We start from the raw sequence: 25,335 nt of genomic DNA on the forward strand, positions 1-25,335 counted from the left end.
AAAAAAAAAAATCCCATGTTCAATTTCCCTTGACGCTATAAAGTCCCACCCTGTTTAAATTCCTTTGACGCTAAACCGTCCCACGATTTTTCTCCATGTTAATTTCCCTTGACGCTAATCTGACCCACGATTTTTCTCCATGTTAAATTTCCCTTGACGCTAATCTGACCCAGGGGTCTCTTTAATGCTAATTCCCATTGACGCTAATGTACCCCACTTTACTACTAATATCATTTTGAATAGAATATTCTAGTGACAATTGCCTCTTTTCAAATGGTAAGCATTGCTTTTTTTATTTTCGTCAATCTGTCAAATTCGGTATGCATTTTGCTTTAATATTTGAGATGGAAACCTTAGGTGCATAGAAATGTCAGACAGCATTGTACATCATGGATGGTGTCCAACATACTTTTATGATCATAAAACAAAATCCCATGTTTTAGTTATGGCCACTGATTTAAAAAATATTCATCCAAGCTAAATATAATAATAATAATAATGAGGACTTTGTATAGCGCCTAATCTTTAGAAGCTCTAAGCGCTTTGCAACATTAGACAACATAAAAACATACACAATGATATGATTACAAAAACAAACACCATGAAATTAGAAAACATAAAAAACATGCTGAGAATATTTAAGGTAGTTAACATTATTAAGTCATTAAGTTTGTTTTTGTAGTCAGAATAAGTAGTTTTGAGAGCACTCTTGAATGGGATCACTGCGTCTTTGTGTCTAAGTTCAGTGGGCAATTCATTCCACGTTGCTGGGCCCTGGTATGCAAAAGAATGCTGTCCATGTGACTTTGTTTTCATAGTGAGAATAATGAGTATATGATTGTCGGAAGAGGAGTGTAAGTATCTTGCTTGTGTGTACACATAGGTGAGGTCGGATAGGTATGTTGGACTAGAGTCTGTCAGTGAAACGTAGCACAGAGAACTAATGTTGTGTTTGATTCTGGATCGAATGGATAGCCAGTGTTGGGTACAGAGCAGCGGGGAGGTGTGCTCTGATTGTGGTACTCTAAGTATGATCCAAGCAGCTATGTTTTGAACTTTTTGAAGTCTCTGCAGTAGATATTAAGATGAACCAGACAGAATTGAGTTACCATAGTCCAGTCTTGAAAGTAGTAATGAACACACAAGTGTTTTAGTGGCATCGACTGAAAGATATCTGAGAATGGAGCTGATGCGTCTCAGCTCAAGATATGCAGCCTTGCATATGTTCATGACATGTTGGTGCAATGTGAGAGTACTGTCCAGAGTAACACCTAGGTTTTGTACTGATTGTTTGAATTTAATGTTGGTGTTGCTGATATTTATTGTGTGAGGTAAAGGATGTGAATGAGAAAGTCTTTGTGTTGTAATCAGAATGGCCTCAGTTTTATCATCATTCTTCTGCAGCTTGTTACAAGTCATACATGATTTCACATCAGAAATGCACATCTCTACACCTTGGATGGTAGCATCAACTTCAGTTGGGTGGCTAGATTTGTAAATTTGGGTGTCATCAGTGTACAATTGGTGAGACACTGGATGATGATCTATAACACTTGAGAGCAGCTGAGTGTATAGAGTGTAGAGAACAGGTCCAAGAACAGACCCCTGTGCAACACCACAACATAGATCAACTGGGCTGGAGTGTAATCTATTTGCAGACACAATTTGTGTCCTGTGGCAAGGGCGATATGCAGATTGTACATTGCTAAAAAGACTGTTTGAATTCAGACAAGATGCAAGCTGGGATTGAACAACCTTTTGTAAGATTTTTTATATGAATTGGAGATTAGAAACCGGGCAGTAGTTCTTTAAATCCTTATGGTGTAGTGTTAGTTTCTTCAGCAGAGGTTTTACAATGGGAGTTTTGAAAAATGATGGAAATTATGCTGATGAGAGAGAGGTATTAATAACATCAGTTAGTGAAGGCAATACTGGATCTAAGCACTCAAGCAGCAATAATGTTGGAAATGGATCAAGTTCACATGACTTTGGTGCACTCTAGGATGATTATTTAAAGATGAAAATCTCAAGTGGAAACCTTTCTGGTCAGCCATTTCATCCAAAACCTCCTGAAATGGAGAGTATTTTGCAGACTCTAAGATTTCCTCTTATCCTGCTGGTATGTTCTATTTAGTTTATCTGGTCTCTTTTTATTTTTTATCAATTGCTTTTATACCATGCCACAATTGGAAATTCTTTATCAAAAGTATGTATAAATTTCATCATTTTTCTGTCTGTTTAATAAGATGTGTTTAAGAGTACTTACTTACTCATGATGCTGTATATATGAGATTAAATGTTTTGTTAAAAAAGAATGCATTTTGTGATATATTGTATCACTGCTTTATATACAGTGGTCATTGCAACCAGTATGCATTTTGTTTACATGCCAAGAAATCCAGTCAGATTTCTTTGTTTCTTTTTTACTGCAATTAAGGAGTAGTGATAATCTTTATACTCTTAGCTGCATCCAGAAGGACAACACCATCACCATCCCCATCCACTCTGGAGTGGAGAATATAAAGATTTCTCTCTGCCAGTTCCTCTGCAAGTAGTAAGTATTGAGGATGGAAAAAAATGTACATTATAGAATAATGAAACAAATACTACAGGTGTTGACTTTTATATAATCTCTTATTTCATTTACAGCTCTCTAAATACGAGTAGGTCAATTATACACTGTATTTATGAATTTAATTCTCATCTAAGGTAGTATAACTGTTTTATGTTTGACATAATGTTGGGTAATTTGTGGCCATACACTAAAAAGACATTTTGTAGCATTTAAAAATGCTTATGTTCAATGCACGTAAAACTCATTGGTTTGTTGTCACTTCAGTTGATAATAGTCTTGTCATCTTGTAGACATTTTGAATGTTAGTGTTCAATGCTAAGGTCATATACATTGATTCAACATCAAAATTTGTTTGCAAAATGGAAGATTATGACATGAAAGCACAAGCTCTTGTAGCTTAGATACTGTTATTTCAGAACATTGTGAGATGTTAATTAATTAAATTATAGGTCATAAAACATACTGTTCAAGACTTATTTGTGCAAATAAACAATGAATTGTTTTTCATTGATGTATCGACTGTTCATCATTCCATTGTTTTTTTTATTTTTCTTTCTGATGTATACCATTGTCTTGTGTAAGTCAGACGCCTAAACCATCTACATTGAATGCAGACTTTACAGACACCAGCAGTGAAACAACATATCCAGGGAATAACAAAATAAAGGATTATAGGGAAAAGTTTTCATATAAACTGTACAAAAACCATGTATTTCATTCCATAAATATATTTCATTGTTAAACCCATGTTCACTGTACAGATCTTTTTAAGGAGTTTATAATAATGATCTTGATCTTTCAAAACTAATTTCATCACAAATCTGTTACAGATTTCCAGTTCAGTGTACTTATGAAACTGGACACAAATATTGAGAATTTGTTGGAGCAGCTGGCCCTCCAAGTTCATACACAAGGCCCAGACACAGAATATAGAGAAGAAATTCTTGCAATGCCATGTGATTCAGTGGAGGAACTAGAGGGCCTTTGCCAGAGGTTGGAGGAGAATCCCAAACTCTCCAAGAAAATGGTAAATTGGGGCTTTATTTTCTATTTAAAAAAACTGTTATAACCTTTATTTGCTGTTGTGAACCTCAATATGCATTATGCAAGTTCTGCAGTGCCTGTATAATTATTTTTGGGGGTGGGGTGAACATGTAGTGGTCGGCTGTTTTGTCTTACGGATGTAGGCCAAAACATGTTTAGAGATGAACATGTAACAGGTATTTTACTACATATACACTATTACATATTATGTGGCTACTTTAATTCAATCCTTGAGTGAATGTCATTTATGAAGTTAATAGATTCACGGTGGTTAATTTGGTTTATAATTGCTATTAGTACATTGTGTTGCATAGTTAATGTTATCAAATTTTTTTCAAGTTAGAGAAATTAAATTTGCTTGCAAAACCATGGCAAAAAATAACTATATACAAGCATATTTTGTCACATCGATCATGAAATACTACTACTAATAATAATATCAAAATCAAAAAATAGTAATATTATTATTATTATTATTTTCAGATATGCTACTTGAGCTCCCTTGGCAGGTTTACAATTGGGGATAGTGTCTGCAGGATGATGAAAAAGCTTAAAACAAAAAGACTGGCCAGAGTATAGTCCAAAGGGACGTAAAGGAAAAAAAGCATTTCAAGAGCTTGTGATATGTCAGGTTTTGATAAGTAAGTATGGCTTGATTTAAATTGTGTTTTTCATGTGACTTGCCAGAGATTTTTAAATGAATTGATAAAGTAACTTGAGACCACATTTCAAAGTACATGTTTTAAAAATATTCCATTGATTATTGCTGGCATTTAGAAAAATGCAATGCATCCTTTGTTGTGAAACTTATTTTAAAACATTGTATTACTCTTGCAGAAGCCTGCTTGAAAACTAATGGCAAAGCAAAAGCAAAGGCAAATGGAATGGAAGAGACCATATCAGAGACCCTCAAATATGCACCCAACCAACGCAGAGTGATAAAAAACAAGGTAATCCAAATGACTCTTATTTCATCAATATTGGATTCAGTTTCGTCTTTTAAAGCATAGTATTTGCAAAGCGGATGCATTTCTAAACTGATAACAAAATCAGCTTATCCTATTGCCCAGGACTATCAGAGCTAGAGTCCAGCTAACTACAATATGCATATATCTTGTCTGATCGGACAAGTGCCTCCATTTGGAATTTTTATTCACATGAAATATTTGGATGAAATAAATTCATCTTTGTGCAAATTGATTGCACCATCCACTTGCCAGAAATGACAAGTAAGTGCAAAGTTATCTTGTATCATGGCTTAACGATAGTAAGGGAAGCACAAGTGCAGTGAAGAAAATTTCATACATTTTTATAATGCTGATTAACATGACTTCTGCATATGTAACTAGTGCTGAGATGATATGACTTTATTTAAGCATTACAATTTTGTTTTAATTTGCAATGTGCCTGAGCAGAAGAAGTAATAGATAAACTTTACAGTGGAGTTGGAGACTGATTCTGATTCATAATCTTAATTAAATCTAGAAAATAAACATTAAAGTCATATTAAAATATCTGTTGTATTGTTTCCTTCTTTCATTTTTCTCTTAAAAACAAATGTCTGAACCTTTAGTCTGTAAATTCAGTGGATTCCTTATCAGCCCATCTACTTTTACTTTACACCATGCTACTTTTAAAAAAAAATGAATTATCCCCATTGGGGTAGGTCCCCCCAACCCCCCACCCTACTTTGTCAACTTACCTGCCACATTTAAATCTAATGGAAGGCCCTGCTGTAAAGCCTGTTAGTAAAACTACCCAACAAGAGGATTTCATACATTTGCAACTCCTAGATGGATGGTAATGTTTTCATTTTTGTAATGTAGATTTGGACATTCTTGCCACCAGTATGGAATATGTGTTTGAGAAACACAAGCAGCTTTCATCAGATTTGCATATAGGTTTTATATGTTGTGAGTATGTTGTAGGAAGTTCTTTTAAATAACATCATATGAGATGATGCCAGTGGAAATGGCAGAAAAGTGTCTGTATTGTTCACCAACTACACCTTGTTCTTACAAAATGTGTCTGTTACACATTCCCATGATGATGTCACTGACAGCCATCAGTGAGGAATGCCCCAACAAGCATACTACAAATTGCTTCCATTGTAATTGTTACAATTCCATTCTGACCACTCCGGTGTCCTAGTGGTTAGAGCGTCCGCCTCAGAAGCGGGAGGTCATGGGTTCAAACCCCAGCCAAGTCATACCAAAGACTTACAAAAATGGTATTAACAGCTACCTCGCTAGACGCTCAGCATTAAGAGGTTAGTGTTAGGACTGATTGGCCTGGTGTCAGGATAATGTGACTGGGTGCAACATCATACCACATGTTTGCAGCATGATGCCCCAGTGCTATACATCACTATAAACTGCGACACTGCAGACATCGTAGCAATATGACTGAAAAATTATTCAAGCTACGTTAAAAATCCAATCACACACACACACAATTCCATTCTACGATCCAGAACCAACACTAATTCCGTACTACAGTTCTTGCATTTCAATCCAATTTTGCTTTTGAAATGTAGTGCCACTCAATTCATAATGAACCCATTCATTTCAAACACTCGCAAATACTTATTATTCCTGTCTACAACTGAAAAATATCTATATAAAAAAACGTGTAACTGTGTTTTATGCAAGGGCATGGAGATGCACAAAAACTTGCACCTGAAGCTTGAATAAAACCCCGACTGTGGATAAGACTTTACCCATCGATTACCCCAGCTTGGGGATAAATTCCGACCGTGGCGATTTATTATATATCCTATGACTGCTCCAGCTTGAGGGCAAAATCCAAGCACATCCCTAAAAAGATAACAAGTATAGTGGCTCTTTACCTTCTGTAAATGCCACTTGAGCTTCCTGATGCTGTTGTATCTGCCATTTGACAGAATCACGAATGTGGATATATTTCTTAATTGCCTCTAGTTGTTGAGCTAGTTCAGCTGTATGAAATTCCTTTGTGTAGACTCACTCATTATTAATATTACAACAGTGATTTAATTACACATCACCTGTCAGCACACCGATGATAAGTCAGTTATTTTATAACACACCAACAAGCTTGCCCCTTGCACCCCCCCCCCCTTTTTTTTATTTGGGCACCTGTGGACATGAATCTGCAAGGCTCAAATTGTCATTTTTAATATAAGATCTCAACATTTTTAAGGCCCTAATTTTAAAGACATCCTTAAAACCCCCAAAAGGTTATCAACTGGATCACCAGCCTTCGTTTAGAGTAACAGCAAGTATATATATATATATTTAGGTCTAAGGAAACACAATAAAAATGTTTGATTTAACAATGACATATTTGCCTCAGGTCTGTGATCCTGAAGTGAATATTAACTGTCCATTTATTTTCTTGGCTTTTCTTTACTAGGAAATTGATTATAGAGATTTCTGCAATGGTGAAGGCAATGTAAAAATTGGTTACTATAACATACTTTTTACGCCATGTTTGAAAAAATAAATCCAATGGAAAGGTTATAGTCTGAAAATCTTCATTAAATTAAGTTAATATAGGGGAAAAAACTTTAAGAGTTCATAAATATTTTTCAGTGCTGAATAAAGATATAACATAACACTTTCTGCTGTGATTTTAATAGTTTCTGAGAGCATGAAAAATTTCTAGAACTATTATGTATAAATGTTTTCAAAAGATTATATTAATATGAGGGAAAAATCTGTTATGAAATAAACCGACAACATCTTGTATGAATTCATGTTATCGTTAAATATGATATTTGTGTGAAAATATCTGGAAGAAAAAACAAGATGGTGCCACTCACACATACAATGTGGTTGCCACAGTAGCCATATTAAGAAACTTTTTATCGCTACTTCTGAATGGATAATTGTGTCAGCGTGTCAACATGTGTACAAAATACTTATGTTGATGTCTAGCAGGTCCTGAATGAGAATTATGGTGCTGTACATACATCCTATAAGGCCACCAATGTGGCCATCCTGAAAATCTTGGTATAACTACTTCTCCTGAATGAATCGTCATATCAGTGAAAGACTTCTTATGTCTAGTTGGACGTAAATGAAAATAGTGCCAATCTAACCTCCAATATGGCTGTTTTAATGGGCATCTGGAAAACCCCTTCCTTGCTACTTCTCCTAGATGGCTGGTCATTTTGACATTGTGCTTTCACTAGATGACCTATCTGATGTCTGGTTGGCCGTAAATGGAACTATGCATATGGTTTTGATGTCTAGTTGGTCCTAAATGTGGTTTTTGCTGCTCATAAACTTCTAATGGTATTATAGTTGGTTCCTTAATGAAACTGCTGTACAAAATTAAAAGGCCTTCTCACTTTCTATCAAGTTGGATACAATTATCTTTACCAGCTAGGATTTCTTGATCCTCTTTTTTATACATCAACCTTTCGCATATGTAATTAGCTAAAACAGTATTTTGAACAATTAATTGCCCTCTTGCAAATACAATCCCAATTGCGTGCTTTTACCAGTGTGAGAGCTCCTTATATAAGTAGCTAAGTATTCAGTAACTGAATTTCCACATCCACATGCATCAACTCAGAATTAAAAGTTGCAAAACATATACAAATTTGAAAATCTTGAGACATGTGTCACTTTGCATGGTGGGTTTTATGATTTAAATGCAACAAGGAAATTGAATTAGGGTTAATTTCTTTAAGCTGTATTCAATCATGGGGCCCTGGATTATAGAATGGTCTAGGCATACACATCACTAATCAACTCTCTCTAGTCCAACCAATGTGTGTATATGAGAAAGCTTGCCAGTAGCGTTATGTGTGTTGATTTCGTCCAATAAATATGTTGGCTGCCATGTAAAGTCTATGATGTCCTGAAAAATGGTGTTAAGCTCCATACAAGCAAGCTAAACAATCAATGATATAATGGAACAGTAGACACCATTTTAGCTAAATATGCCAAGAATTGATTTAGAGACTTGGTTAGTGATGATGACTTAAAATTGGCAAGGGATTAAAAAGATAAAAGAAATGACCTTTCATGGCACTGTAATATAACAAATGAGGAAAAACAAAAGTTTATTGCATTTGAACCTTTTGTTTTTTCACAGTTTCAGTTTAAGTCATAAGGCCCCTTATTTTGCCTTACCAAACATATAGCAAGTTATTACCTCAAGCCCTAGCACTAATAATGCCTCACAAGTAAGCAGTCTTTTATGAAGTCTCAGGTCTGAGTATATGTCTAGCAATACTTATGTCCAGTTTGTTTATAAAATTCTTTCTCACATGGTACAGTTTTCAGAGAGACACGATAAATTCAACAAGTGTGGTAATGAAGGGACAGGCATTCTTTATTTATGCACACATCCCAAAGGGACATTGCTATGTTTGAATCAACACTGAACTGAAGAATGGAGCATCAGCTGCATCAATTAAAATATTGTGGCCCACACAAAATACTGCAAGGACTATAATCAATTTATGAGTGCAATGGGCATGAATTACTGTAGCAGACTGGAGGAAGTAATCCGAATTTATTAATATCTTGAAGCTAAATATAGTAAAGTTTTCATCTATAATCTGTGGAATCGTTTTTGCGCACAGTTTGCAGGATTTGTCTTTGGGTCATTGTTTTTCTTTTTCTTCATCTTTCTAGCTTATGGTATCTTGATAAGTCTTATGGTGCCGTGCAACTGCACTTGATGATTACCACAGCCAGTGACATTGTATCAAATCTTCTGGGATCAGATGATTCAATGCAAATTCCACATAACCTATCACCATCCTCATGTTTGCCATCTGACTTACTAAGTTATTTTGCCTAAATAATAATAAAAACAATCTGGTCTGATGTATTGATAGCGTTCTGAATGACCATAATATATTCTCTGTATCTACCCTAGAAAATCCTGAGTGGATCGCTGTTTGGTTTTAATAAACCAAAGTAATCCAATGAAAGGCATTTTACAGACACAAGTGTCTGTTTCCTGTATGCAGTGATTAAATGATAGTATTATGTCTTTATTTTTTTAAAACTGATGATACATATGATCACCTTCAATGTGCAATATTAGTTATGTTAATTAATGAGTGGGCAATATTTGAATTTCAAAGATAAAAGTGTATGCCATGATCACTTTAGTAGGATGATTTGTCAAGTGAGGTTATCTTTTCTGTTTGAATAAATATTGTTAACTAAACTATTTTCGCAAGTTATGACATAAGAATGATTCAAAGAAAGAAAATTCATTAAATTGAACATATAAAATGTAATACTGCAACAGAGTCTAGATGAACTATTTCTTCAGAGACACAATCCAGACTCTGTGGCAGCAAAATTATCAAATAGGACACAACTAAGAGACAATCACATTTTCAGTCACAATGGTTTGACAATTATCAATGGCTTGAATTCATTGACTGTGAAGGCGAAGTGATTTGCAGTTACTACAAAAAATGTTCCCAAACTGTCACAGATTTTAAATTCTACCAGTGGACTTGTAAGTGTAGCTGACAAATTCAGGATTTAATCAAGCAAGTCTCATGATAGTATTATACCTAATAAAGCAAAATGTAGCACAGTATATTCATGACACTTAGGCCAGCATGTACAAAATATTCCTCAAGTTACAGTTGCTAGCACTCCACTAAGAAATGTCATTTTATAATAAATAAAAATGTAATGGAAAAAAAATCGATAAAGTGATTGCACTCTTTAACATAGCCTACTACCTAACTCAATAATGAAAATGATTTGGTTCATTATATCTTTGTGTTTTATGGAATAAATGCATACATCTGATTAAATTTTAGGCAAGAGACTGAACTTTTGGGTTAAGTTAAAATGTATGTGGAACAAATGCATTTTCTAAAACTACTTGTATCAGTGTGCATTGTGACTTTTCTTTAAGATAACTCTAAATGGTACTGGGTATATATCATTTTCTTCAACTGCACACTGTTGTCTTCCATTTGATTTGATGACTTACAGCTATACTGTCTACACAGTAGGCCTCAATGTCAGGAGAAATTCTGTATACTTCAGTTACAGCTGAAATAAGTTTTGCATTAGTACCTGAATCAGACAAAAAAGGTTGTGTTCTGGTGTGTGAATAGAAATGGCTAAAAGTAATATAGACAAAAGCCATAAGAGTACACAAGTTACATATGAAAACCACCAATTCACTTGCATGTGTGGCATACAAGTTCAAAGATTTGCTTCATGTTTATTTGTGTACACACATTGTTCAACTCATAAGATATTTTAAGAGCTATTTCTCTATTGTATGCATAATTCATTTACAAATGTGATTAGTGGGCCACACCGCACACCGAAGGCCATACTATTAGTTCACTTGGCAATATGGTAACGTCAGCTGAAAAGCATAATCATCCATTAAAAGAGCATTATGATATGAACATTAGGTATTTAGGACATATAGATTTTTCTTTTCCAAATGGAGTCCAAGTAATTATTGCCCAATCCAGGTATAATTTTGTACACAAGTAAAGAACAAAAAAAGATAAATCTTCATTTATTTGCAATTGACAATACACTTCTTAATGAATATACACTTTTGCATTTATTTTGTATCACTTGAATAAACAATATTTCTTTCAGTTCATTTTAAACTTTTATTTTATATCACTTGAGTAAACAATATCTCTTTCGTTTCATTTAACACTTAGAAACAGGTTCTTCCAGTTACAATAATCAACTCTGGAAACAATAAACAAACTGGAACTTTTGACCTAATTATATTACATTTACTAGGGTTAAAACAATACATTCCTTAACATAATAAATTAACAGTTCCAGTTAATCAAACACAAAATCATCTTTTATACAGGGTGTGAACTGTTAATATTTACAGGATAAAGCTTATAGTTTCCAAACTGATTGAAGCTTACATGTTGCAGTTGCTGGCACATATATATTTCCAGCATGGTTTGCATACATTCCACCTTTAATAATTTTGTTACTTCCCTACCCCACCCCATTCAGTAACAAGTATCAAAAATCAGGCTCATTATAAGGCAAAGTCTGTAACTTGCGTACCACAGTGATCAGAGAGACAAAGATGCAAAACTTTATGATGCCTGTCAAAGGAAGAAAACAGTTTGTTGTTTACCCAAGTTTTGAACCAGTTAACTTGAATTTTCAGACCATCAATTGCTACAGCCCCACTAATTACAATTGTTAGGGAATAATGAGAACTCACCTTCAGTTATCTGTGTATATATATAATTTTAATAACCAAGAATACCGGATGTCTGGGAACATTATAGCATTCAATGGTAACGTCAGAACTGAGATGAGAGAATTAAACAAGCATAGTACATGACATAATATATCCATAAACTATTGACTGGGAAAAATACTACAGAACACCATTTCTGCTGGCAGTAAGATGTTGAACCTATATGTCATAAATATAAGGTTGGACATCTAGGACCAGTAATATTCATAATGGGCAGTACCCACCCCCCACCCCCCAAGTGAGAAGGGCCTGATTTGTAATCTAAGCCACCCAACCTATCACAGCCTTTATAGTACTTGAAACAAATATTGAGTAATAGTAAAAAAAACGCTGAAAGTTATTAAAACCAATTTGTTATATTTCCATAACTCTGCATAGTTAACTGTGCAAGCAGACTTAAACATATCAGTGTATGACAGTTAAATTGAGCTATAGCATCGATTAACAGAAGCTACGAATTCATCAACAAGCAGTGAACAATCATCTTCACAATAAATGTCAAACATTAGCATCCATAAGCTGTCAAGACAAGTTGTTACACTGAATATATAATCATCCATTTATTTCAAACAAGCTGTGAAAAACGAACCTCACGTCCGCTATATGTACGCTGGCCATTGCAAAGGATGCTTTAATAGATCAATGTTTATAGTCGTGTCTTGACAACCATTTTGCGCGCGCACACCGGAAAGTCATGCTATATATTTGTTACTTGTGAACGTATTCGTGGGCAGTACGCTATATATTGTTCCCGTGTCCGTATTCACGGGCAGAATGCTATATGTTTGTTCTTCGTGAACGTATTTTTGGGCAGTTACTTTGTCATCTTCAACCTAAAGGTCAAAACTGCCCATGAAATTTATATATCTGCCCACGAACCGAAAACATGAATAGGACTATAACATAAGTGTATATACTTATTTTCAACATATACATACTTACTATGTAAGAAATACAACCTATGTATATGTATTTTGATTTGAAATGTAAACTATATCATGTCCTTCCCGTAAACCCATTTTCGGGATGACTGCCCACAACGCACCTAAAACGTGTATATATATATATATATATATATGTAATAAAAATCATAATAAGAATGATAATAACAATAAAATAGATATAACAACATCTGTCGTTATTGGTCATTAGTTTCTAGGTCAATACAAATATTTTCCAGCATCCCGAATAAGTTGTGACAACTAGTTGAAACAAGATAAATTTAAAACTTTAATCCATGTCCAAACTCTCAGATTAGTCCCAGTTTTGCATTGTTCATTGCCAGATTATTGCATATATATATATATATATATATATATATATATATATATATATATATATATATATATATATATATATATATATATATATATATATATATATATATATATATATATATATATATATATATATATACATATATATATATATATATATATATATCAAGATCTTTATAACTTATCTTCATTTTAAAACAAATGAAATATATTATGAAAATAACTCCAAACGTGTACTTTGGGATCGTGGACAAAGTTTATCGGAACGATTGCAGTGGGAATTTTATCATTTCCAGTATGAGACTGAATCAGGGAAATCACAATGTTTATATATTCTTGTTATTATTTATTTAAAGGTCACCTGCCATACTCCAATGTTGTCCTATTTATATTAGATTTGCATTACATGATTAAGAATTGTCTGTTTTCAACACTTATCTGAATGTATGATTCTATTGATAAATATGTCCATGAAAATATACTAAATAAGATTCAAGGGCATTGTGCATGGTGAAGGGAAGCTATTAATTGCTGCACTAGGTTAATGAGTCTCGTATATATATATATATATATATATATATATATATATATATATATATATATATATATAGATATATTCTTTAATGCAATTAGTAAATGATTCAAGAACTACTGTAAACTGCACCGTATTGTTCAGTGGAAATATAAGACATCTCATGTGATACAGTGAACTGGATCAGTCCACAGATTCGACATTGTCAAATTTCAAACTTTAATTTCACAAGAAAAGTTAAATAACTTCTTTTTAAATTGACCGTTGTATCCCGTTAGATAATAATAGTAACATTTGTAGACCGATTGATTGCGCTTTGGAAGAAACAACAAATTATCGGATTCGTCCATCCTAAAATCACCCGTATATAGCTATACATGCATTAACTCATATGTTTGTTACAAGATCAGGTATGTTAACTATGGAAATGATGCCATTAAATGAATTCATAGTACTTGGAAAAACCTTTCTGAATCATCTCATTTATGAAACACTTGTAACTGTAAACATTTTTAATACTTCCATAAATAAACAGAACGCAACTCAGTGGCTCAGCTAGAAATAATACTCAAAAAATCAATAAATAATACCCTAACATGTAACTTTATACGACCTTGACCTTAACTTCCATTTAGTTGAGGCGAGCGTATTAAAACACATGTCCAACAATGTAACATAAGCGCAGCAAAATTCAAATTAAGCTAAAGTAATTGTTAATTTTGTATCGCTGAGTAGATCTTATAATTTCTGAATGGCTCCCAAGTGATATTTCCACGTGTCAAGTTTAACGATTACGTGACGGATCCTACAAAGATTGTTTTTTTCACAAATGTAGACTCTGAAATATGGATATTATTATATATGCTATTTGCTTGTGTTGTAACATCTGGAAACAATATATCATTTTCACTTGAAAACTAGATTACTGTCCTCTTGTGTTAGCGGTTGCCACAGCTCCTGGTCTAGATAGTTCAACATTTCTGAGTACCAAACATTTCAATAACAGTTACCAAACCCCTTTGCCATGAGGGTGATAGGAATAAGATTCAAACTGTTGGATGTCTAAACCGTCCATAACTTGCGAACACTTTCCGGATATAAAGAATGGTTCCGCGCATTAACACACTTGTGAAAGGACAGGAAAACCCATTTAAAGGATACCTAAGGCCATATGCAACCGATTACAGCATTTGATAACCATTTATTAAAATGTGGTTAGACCGTATCGGTCCTTTGCCTGAAACCAAAATCAGATAGCAAATACACATTGTCTATAATATGTTGGTCCGAAAGGTTTCCAGAGACTATACCTTTATGAACATATTAAAACTAAAAATATTGTAAATATTTTGAAAAAGTTTGTTTATATCACTTTTCTCTCTTTCTAATCAGTTTGATCATAGGTCAATTTTATATCCGGAATGCGCGGAACCATTCTTTTTCAGTTTCGATTCGTGTAAATGATTTCACACCTTGTGCTAAATCTTTATTGACGCCTGAATGACCAGCCAAGGGCGTTTCCTGTGCATATAATACAAATGTAATGTCGCTGTGACTTAGGTAAACATGATCATGGCTCATTGACCATTCATCATTAGAGATTATCTATTATGTCCTCCATTTGCTCAGAAGAATCCCATTTTTCACAAAATGTCAAGATAGTCATTGTGTGAATTCAGTGTCGCTAATATCCATATGAAGCAAATAGGTGCTCTCAGGACCTCGTTTTGCTTGCGCATTGAGTGATCGTGGTTTATAGCTCTGATTGAAATCTCGAGAATACGTAGTAAAAATCGGATCACGTAGAATCATACCCTAGCAACAATAGACAAAAACAAGTAATTAACTAAAAGTATTTCGAGTTTTTTGTGTACATTTCTGATGACATCGGGTGAATTAATTTGTCTCAGGTACAAAGAACAAATGTATGACTATATGTTAGCACATTATACATTATTAGGCGGGACCATGCATACACTTTGTTTTAAAGATCGTACAGAATATGTTTTGTTCTGGCATAAACTGCATTTGTTAGAATTCCACTTTCATTTTGTCACGTGACGTAAGAATGTCTATTTCAACCCTTATCAGTAATATTGATAATATTGATACATTTGTCCATGAAAATGTACTAAATGAGATTTTAGGGCTATGTGCAGGGTGAACGGAAGTGATTATTTTCTACACTAAGCAACTGATTCTCGTATAGTTTTACTCTTTAATGCAGTTATTAAATCGTACAAAAACTATTGTAAACTACACCGTATAGTTCATTGGAAATATCACATATCTAATGTGTCACCGTGAACTGGAAATGTCCACATATGTCATTGTCAAATTAAAAACTTTAATCTCACAAGAAAAGTTAAATTACGTCTTTTTGAATGACAATTGTAATCACTTAGAAGTAAATATGAGATATATTTAGACCGATCGACGATTCTTTGGTAAAGAAGCAACGGCGAAAATGAGCTAGTGAAGAAACAACAAGAAAATCGATTCAGCCATCCATCCATCCCCGTAATTAGCTAAAAATGCATTACCTCATATATTTGTTTCAAAAGCGTATATGGTAACTATGGTAACTATGTAATTCTCAGAGTAAGTGTTTGTGATGCACACTAAATATCATTGATAAACTTTTACATTAATGATAACCTGTAACGTTAGTATTTGCGTGAATATTTTTTTGTAAACTGTTATATACTGACTGGGTAGATGTTTAGCATATTGTCATTAATTGTATTTTAAGTATTAATAATTTTTAATAAATTATTACCATTTGTGCAAATAGTTAGTATGCTGTTTCTATCTGTATCAACAGTGTATACTGATACCACCTGTGTGAATATAGGTAGTGTGAATGATATTTCACCGCTGCATCTAGGTAGATGAAAATAGATTTTGTGCCATTTTTGTACGCAATTTCGTTTGCAGACATTTTATAGAGCTTCCGCTATTTTACGCCATGTAACTTACATATCCGCATAGTCGTGAATACAGATAATTTTAATTCTTTTAATGTGACGACTATATATTATTACAAATCTTATTGTATTCATACGTATGTGGAATAACCTAAACTAGGAAATGCTATATTTTAAAATTAACGTATTTATCATGATCACAGACACATACATATGTCTTTGAATTTTTTTTATTTTAGCGTGTGAGGAAACCATAAATATAATACGATCATATGTAACATATCACCGAAAAAGTAATCCACTTATTTAAAACACAGATACACACAAACGCACACATACGACGACGCATTTCATTGTGCGGTCAAGATACGGATTTGTCAGGCGCCTTCCAGATTTAGTTAATTCATAACAAAGTAAGTCCGATATTAACATATAATTTCGACAACCTGATAACAGTTTTTGAGATAGTATGGTATATGCTAGCATAATGTGTTAATTAGGACATCTTCGTAAGGTCAGCCGATGTAGCATGTTTGGCTACGGTTCCTTTTTTCGATTCACCAATCATACATTTTTGTAAAAATAATTGAACCATATGGTTAGTTTTATTTTTTCTTCATTTTTCAAACCTAACATATACCATTTAATATTACTATTAGATCAAATGGGTTTAGAAACGGTTCCTGTAAATATAAGTCATCTCATTAATAGATAGATAGATAGATAGATAGATAGATAGATAGATAGATAGATAGATCGATAGATAGATAGATATATAGATAGACAGATAGATAGATAGATATATGGAGAATATTTGATTTTATATGGTTAATAAGTGAAAACAAAGTTAGTGAGGTCTGATTTCACGCCACCACTTAAATCTTTACTTGTGGGATACGTACACAAAATGATTTATAGTTGTGTCAGTTTATACTGACAGAGTGTTAATTGTGTAATTTAAGCCACTGACATTTGTCTAGCTTGTTAAGGTACACACTACTTGGTCTGACGAGGAACCTGAGGTAATGACACAGAACTATATCACTGAGCAGCATACTCATTTCCTTTGTATATATATCATTCCTTCATTTACAACATTGTCAAGACGATTAATTTCTGAATCTTGGACTGAAACAAGTTTATATTTTAAGAACTTCAAAAATGTCAATGGACATTCAGTCAATCCACGAGTTTAAATGTAGTAAATCCTAAAAATTCGGGAAATGATTCAGTAACAGCAAACAGCAAGAAAAACCCTCGTTCCATTATTTCCCTGCATTAATGCAGCACGACATATACCATATTTTCCAACATTTGAAGTAAACATAGCCATACCAGTGAGCCATGAGGGTCATATGAAGAGGATTTAAACTGTTATATGACTAAATCATGCATTGCATGCTAAAAATGTCCTGAAATGAAATTGACATAAGATCAGACTAGTCAGATTTTGAAAGACCGAAAATGTTTTAAACCAAACTTTTTCAAATCGTTTACCATAGTTTTAGTTGTAATATTCTCACAAAGGAATTACCTCTGGAAATCTTTCTGACCAACAGATTATAGTCAACGTGTATTAGTTATCTGATTTTGGTTTCAGGCAATGGACTATTGCAGTCTAACCACATGTTAAGAAATGGTTATCAAGTGATGAAATAGGTTGCATATAGCCTTAGGTATCTTTTAAATGGGGTTTCCTGTCCTTTAACATATGTGGCAAAAGGTAAATAAGCAGTAACATTGTTATTCGTTTTTTATCCGTGTCAATGATTTCACACCTTGTGCTACATCTTTATTGACACATGAATGACCAGCTAAAGGTGTGTCCTGTGCGTAAAATAAATATTTCATGTCGCTATGACATTTGTAAACATTTTAATATATAATTGACCATTCGTCAACAGCGGTTATCTCATATGTTCTACATTTGCTCATAATAATGTCATTTTTCACAAAATGGCAAGCTGGTAATTTTGTGAATTCATTGTCGCAAATATACATGTGTAGCAAATATGAGATATCATGATATCTCAGGATATCCTATTGCTTCCACAGTGAGCGAGCTTTTATCACCCTGATTAGAATTGTACTAAAAAGAGGATCACTGAGATTTGTACCATACATATGATCAAGTGTCGGACCGATAAATGCGTGACCGAGATTAATACATTCCGGATTAACAATATTATTTCCAACTGTGTATGTCGGAAGAGTAAGCTATGTTCATCCAATATCTTGAAAGATTGAAATACATATCGAGGAAGAGTATTGCTCACCATTGTGTACATGGTGCTCAATGGTTTCATGGCAGTTTAATGAAAATTCGTTCAGCGCATTCCAATTATTTCTGCCAACATTTCTAGTGTGTAATGATATTGCATTCGTTTAGATTCACCATCATCAACACCGCCTCTCATGTTGCTATCTCCCCAATCCATACTAACCTCATAACTAATGATGTCGCTGATAGTAATTACGGCAACGTTTCCGTAATCTCAGTCAGTAAGGTAAGAGTATTGTCTTTATCAAAACTATGAGTGACGATGAAGATGTCATCTTTAGCCAAAACAAATGCTCTTCAGCAAATTAAGTTACAAATTTTGCAGCAAATATTTAAAATAATGTCTTGGAATAATGCATTTTCTGTCTATCTCATTTTGACACTAACACACACTCGAATTTAAGAAAATTAATTTGATTGATATTAGGTGTTTTATTGACAAAACCTATTTATTCGGTGTCTATCTTTTTTGATATATATAATCGGTGTGGTATGCTGCAATACAACATCAGGCCTTTTCAATATACAGAGTAAGACTGCATCTGTTTATGATTGCGTGGCTGTGTGGGTGTGTGTTTGTCCGTATATGTAGCGTATAGATTAAAAATGTCAATTTTAGTCTTTTATCAGCAACGTTTCTCTGTAAAGAAGACAATGCTTTTATCGTTCTAAGATAAGGGTATTGATGTCTCGTTTGATATAGTTGTCTAACTTTACATAAAGATAACATACAGGAAAGCTTCATCTTCTTGACGTTCTTTATTTTAGGTTTGGGTATCACGAGTTTAACTAAAGTTTTGAGAACTTCCTATCAAGTGCGTTATTATGCGTGTGAGTACTTACTTACTCCAACTAAAATTGCTTTTCCTAATGTTTATAAGATTAAACATATACGTCCTAATGTGTTACTCATAGCACATATCAATATTATGTGTGTGTGTGTGTGTGTATGTGTATGTGTGTCTGCAGATTGATGATATCTGTAAAACGAACAACCCAATTGATACTCAGACTGCATGTATATACATTTTAACATTTCACATTCATTGGCATTCTGATCCATTATTCTTTATTTCTAATTTTGTTGGTATATCGTTAGAATCTCATATCAATTCATGGATGTAAATTGTGAGTACCATGTTACGTCTTCTAATCATCTTCGTAATTGAAGCGGATACATTTATTCCGTTTGGTCAAGAAAACGCCACATTTCGGAAACGCTAAACATCACAATAGGTATAAACTAAATATGTGTTTTCCGTTATTCTTTCGTTTCAAATGTATATGTATGGACAAAGTTATAAAGTTATTTTGCTAGCGTAACGTAATCAAGTACACCGAGATTCACGCGTGTGAAAACATGTAACTAAATGCATCGAAGATCAGAACTTATGTGCTACATCTAAAGTACAAAAACACAGAAATCAGCAAATGTAATGGTAAGTAGACTAGCATTTGACATGCATAAGTGTACACTAAAGCTTTTTGTTTCAGTGTGTGTGTTGTACAGAAGGCAGAGAGACAAGCGTGTTACGTACGCATTCTCTAAATAGGTGCTTCTAATGTTGTATTTTCAGAGACACTGAGGACAACGCGTAAGAATAAAACGGTGCAGCGAATCATATTATGCAAACCGTCCCAAAATCACACATAATGAAGACTGTATCATATGATTGGGAACAAAAAAAGAAACATTTCATAGTTTGATTTTCATAATATCTATCACAAAGAACATGCACACACCTTACATGTTTACGGTACAGCGAGGTTCCTTTAATGCCTTTTGTGTTAGAGACAAATATGTATCTTTTAGATGCCCTGGTCTTCTCACTTGTTAAGGACATGATTACGTTTTCTTTTGGTTTTACAATATGTTATGTATTTCTACATTTTTGTCATTCCTTGTCGTTGATGTTGTCTAACGTTTTGTACTTTTTATTTATGAATGTTTAGTGAAGTGATAACCATCGATGTACCTCTTGTCAGCGACTATTGATTGAGCTACCTCATTGTTGTTCCAATGTCGTATAGACAAACATTTCATAGTTTAGGCCATGAAACTCCCTTGCTCATTTAGGAGTCAATACAACCTATTACTGAATTTCACCATTTTCATCGGCCGATACTAGAATGTTATGTCCAAAAATACAGTAGATCCTGTCACATTTGTCTCATTGTATGAAACCCAAACCAAACTATACATTTGGTTCATTAACTACCTATTCCTGAGTTTCACAATCATTTAGCAGCATAATGGTGGATTTTATGTGTCCCTTACGTAATAAAAAGTTAGGCAACCAATGCTTGTCAAACGCAATGTGTTCGTCGACAAGGTCTCCAGAAGCAATGAATTTACGTAATATTAAGATTAAATATATAGTCCTAGCCTTTATGAAGTTCTTTATCCTGCTGGCCTGCCCAGATCCAATCTGATCTAGATCCTAATTTCATGTTAGTGTTCTTACGATAAGTTGTGTATGAATTAGGTAAACAGGACTGTAAGTCCTTTCATAATACCCCTGAAAGCTAGGGACGTTGTGAAGATGTCACCAGACCTTAAAGAATATTATAGTCATACCGCTTTGATACCAGAAACGAATGGTTCCAATGTATTCCATTACTGTTGTTTTCACGTTTGGGAAACAGTACAAGAATCCCTAGGAGTTAGATCACTTGGACTTGTTGTTTGGACACACTGCTTGTTGACCGTCGCGATGTTCTTAAAACATAATCTTATTTTAACAGATGGCTCAGACATTAATTGGTTTGATTATTTGTCTGATTGTTAATAAACAATGTCGAAAACATTATATGTGTCACGAAATAAACGTCAGTGTGCCCAATACAAAATAAATTACGCAAAATAGCACTTGAGAATAAAGCTGAATAACTCAAATTTATGACATTAGGTTGCAACATCAAGTTTTTTCCAAATAGGAAACAGAAAGTAAAATTAAGGCTCGCACAATTACTACCTTTATAAACATAACTTAACTTAACTTAAAGACCTGATAATGTTTCCTACCTTAAATATTATCAGTATGTTTTTATGTTTTTTAATTTCATGGTGCTTGTTTTTTGTAATCATATGATTATATTTGGTTTTATGTTATAAATGTTTTCTAATGTTGTAAAGTGCTTAGAGATTTTATATATTAGGACCAAAACAAAGTCCTCCTTATTATTATTATTATTATTTGTATTAGTATTATCATTATTATTATCATTATTATCATTATTATTATCATTACTAGTATTATTAAACCTTTCGATTTTTTATCAGATATCACGAAAATTCTGCTAAGACATTGGTCATGGAGGAAAGAGTTAAAACATAACAGGGCAATATATTAAAAACATTAAAAAGAAGCAAACAGAGTCGGATGTAGATCTTTGCTTCGAAAGACTTAACAAAACGAATAAAAATGAACGGAAGGAGGAGAAACCCAAATTTTAAATAAGAATACATGAACTATATTGCTTTTGAAAACACGTTAATAAAAAGGTTACAACTCCATAATTCAAGCAAAACAGATCAATATTGAAGTTATTTATATGAAATGACAGTTGTGTCTTACATTGCATACATGTCGTCAATATCTACTATAAGATCTAATTGTTTTGTTTGCAAACAAATAATATTACTGGCTAGGTTTACAGCCATATGTGATTCTTAAATATGAAGAACACATATGCAACTTGTTTCTAAAAATAAGCGGGATATTTGTAGTGTATACGAAAATGGCATGTTGCTAGAAAAAATACTAAAATCTACGACATTAAAGTAGAGCATAATGACCACAATACAAACTTGATTTTGTGTAGGATGAATATTTATCTGAAAATAATATATAGTCATATGAACTATAGCAGGAGAAGGTTGCACACGAGACATGTACAAGTACATGTGACCTACTATTTGCAGGGACACATTTGCAGGTGTGTCATGATCAAGCGAAGTTACTGGATAGATCAGAGGAGATTGCGGAGATACTGTTTTGGTTACCGAAGATAATGTTTAAGAGATGTTACCGGCTCTTCAAACAACACAGCGGGATTCAATTAAAACACGACTGTCTGTGTCCTTCGTAGTTTGCTGGAATCCTATCGCAATTACTCTTACTATGTATTATACATGTATTTCTCAGTATCGGAGTTTGTATTGTCTCCAAATCATTCGAAATCATGTTTTTATTATTATAACGTACCGTCAGCGATACACTCCGTGAAGTTCTTGTCACAGGTTATCAGTATGTTTCGTTATGATGGACTTAAAACAAAGCACCGTACATTGGGTGACATATTTCGCTACCCATCATCAATGTCTCCTTACGTACAGTGATTTGTCGGTGAAATAGACACAGACAACCAAACACAATGCTCACAATCTAACGAATAAACAATTACCTTTAAATCCACACCAATAATGCCAAAATCTAACACTTGTAGCACAAGGAAACAGTGGTAGAATAAATGTCCTAACGATAGACTGGTAATACATTTGTGGATATTGAACAGGAAATACTAATTGTGATATGATTCCCAGTGCGGTGTATAGCTCACTAAGCAATGACATTATAGGTCCAGTGCAATTCACCCATGTGGAGGAGATGTAACTTACCAAAATGTGGTTTATCAATAGAATTTGGATTAATGTTCAATATCCTATTTTCCGTTGATGTTAATTTTATAAAATATAAGTGCTTGGTTTTAAATAATTATCATGTGTACACATGTTTCTAATCTCCAGCCCACTCGTGCGTTTCCAACAATTTTCTAAATTCTCCAATATGAAACACAATTGTCTAGCTAACCTCCAACTGTAACGAATTTAAACCTTATGAATGAAGCCAGCGAACTGGTGTACACTCGCAGAAACTACGGAGCATCACAAACCTAGATTAGTTTTGTTGGTAGAGCAACATTGCATAGTCCGGATCAAGAGCTAATAAAGCAAGACAGTAGTTTCTACCGTAATGTTATGCTTAAGCTGTTTCTGTACTTTATTTAGAGTCTATTTTGGACATATTTTGATCGTAATATCCATTTCCTTAGTTAAGGAAACCATTAGTGTGGCCCTTCAATTTCTCATAGTGTTCTTTTAGTAATTTTCATTGCATACATATTTTATGACGGTTACATTTGTATAAGATTAAAATATTTAGTTATTGAAAATTAAGTCCCTGTCGTCTGAAGAAATTTGCTTGCATCTCCCGGTTGCATAATGGTTGAACGTTTTGACTTGGCATTGTAATACACTGCTGTTGCAAAGTTTTGTTTGGGTGATCATTGATCAAGTTTTTTTCTTACTGATTGTGCGTGGTCATTGTGTTTCTCGTGTATGCTCAAAAAATGACTATAAGCTATATAGTACGCATTTATTTAGAACGCATTATTCTATACGTTTAATTCATCTCCCTCTTCCTGCTATATAAGTATCATAATCTGGATAATACGGAAATGCATGAAATTTAAAAATCTATACTATTAAATTTATCTCCCTTTTCTTTTCGTATCTTATTTCTAAAATCTATAAAGAAAGTGTTTGCTTTAATTTAAATTTATCTCCATTTCCCTGCTGTATCTTATTTCCATAAACTGTATAGCACGTGTTTGCTTATAACATCTTAATCTGTACATTTACACTTATCTCTCTATATCTGCTATTTCCTATTACTATAAACGGTTATGTACGCGATTGGTTATAGCCTTTTAATATGTACGACTAGATTTATCTCCCATTCCCTGCTGTATTCTGTTCCTATGAAGTATATATTTAGTGTTTGCTGAGAGCATCCTAATTCTTAAGGTTAATTTTATATCCATTTTCCTGCTGTATTTTGATAAAATAGACTGAATTATACGTGTTTGCTTAGAACATACTTTAATGTTTCTTTAATTGCATCTCTGTTGCCCTTGGTTTGCTTATTGCTATACACTGTAGAGTACGTGCTTTTATATACTTCTGTAATCAATCAGATTCATTTAATCTCACATTTCCTGCTGTATTATATTAATGTAAACTGTATGGCACTTGATTGCATGTAACTTCTTAATGTATACTATCAGATTATTGTAATAAGATAGAGCAAGATAAGGGAGATAAATATAATATTATAAATTAAGATACTTTAAGCTATCACGCACAGTACAGTTTAGATCAAAATATTAGAACATCAAAAGGAAGATAAAATGAAACGTATGTATTAGAACATCCGTATATGTCTATTTTATTGTATACCATTGTCCTGCTTCATCTTATTAAAATAAATTATATTCATCTTGTTTGCTTCGAACATCGTACTCGATATTGTTAAAGTTATCTCCCTTTTACTGCATTAGCTTATCATTATAAAGTAAATAGTACAAGCTTTTGTAGATTATCTGCATCATATTACATATATATCCCATTTCCTACTGTATTGTATTACTAAACATTATATAGTACGTATTTCCGTAGAACA

At 33.4% G+C, this 25,335-nt stretch overlaps 1 long non-coding RNA gene across 3 annotated transcripts in view; it reads left to right on the forward strand.

Annotated features, from left to right (window-relative positions):
- Nucleotides 1-2,013: 2,013 nt before the first annotated feature.
- The window catches only part of LOC149774619 (uncharacterized), an 86,052-nt gene continuing 62,730 nt past the window's right edge, over nucleotides 2,014-25,335 (forward strand). Inside the window, exons 1-4 of one of the 3 annotated variants that reach the window (XR_016416720.1) lie at nucleotides 2,014-2,119; nucleotides 2,438-2,554; nucleotides 3,406-3,602; nucleotides 4,103-4,260. This is a non-coding gene — a long non-coding RNA (uncharacterized LOC149774619). Of the gene's footprint in view, nucleotides 2,555-3,405; nucleotides 3,603-4,102; nucleotides 4,261-4,456; nucleotides 4,570-25,335 lie in introns of all 3 variants that reach the window. The other 2 variants (XR_016416719.1, XR_016416722.1) reach the window with 2 other exon arrangements.

The sequence above is a fragment of the Sinohyriopsis cumingii genome, unplaced genomic scaffold (assembly GCF_028554795.1).
Source record: "Sinohyriopsis cumingii isolate HCF-2022 unplaced genomic scaffold, ASM2855479v2 utg000160l, whole genome shotgun sequence".
Classification (NCBI taxonomy): domain Eukaryota; kingdom Metazoa; phylum Mollusca; class Bivalvia; order Unionida; family Unionidae; genus Sinohyriopsis; species Sinohyriopsis cumingii.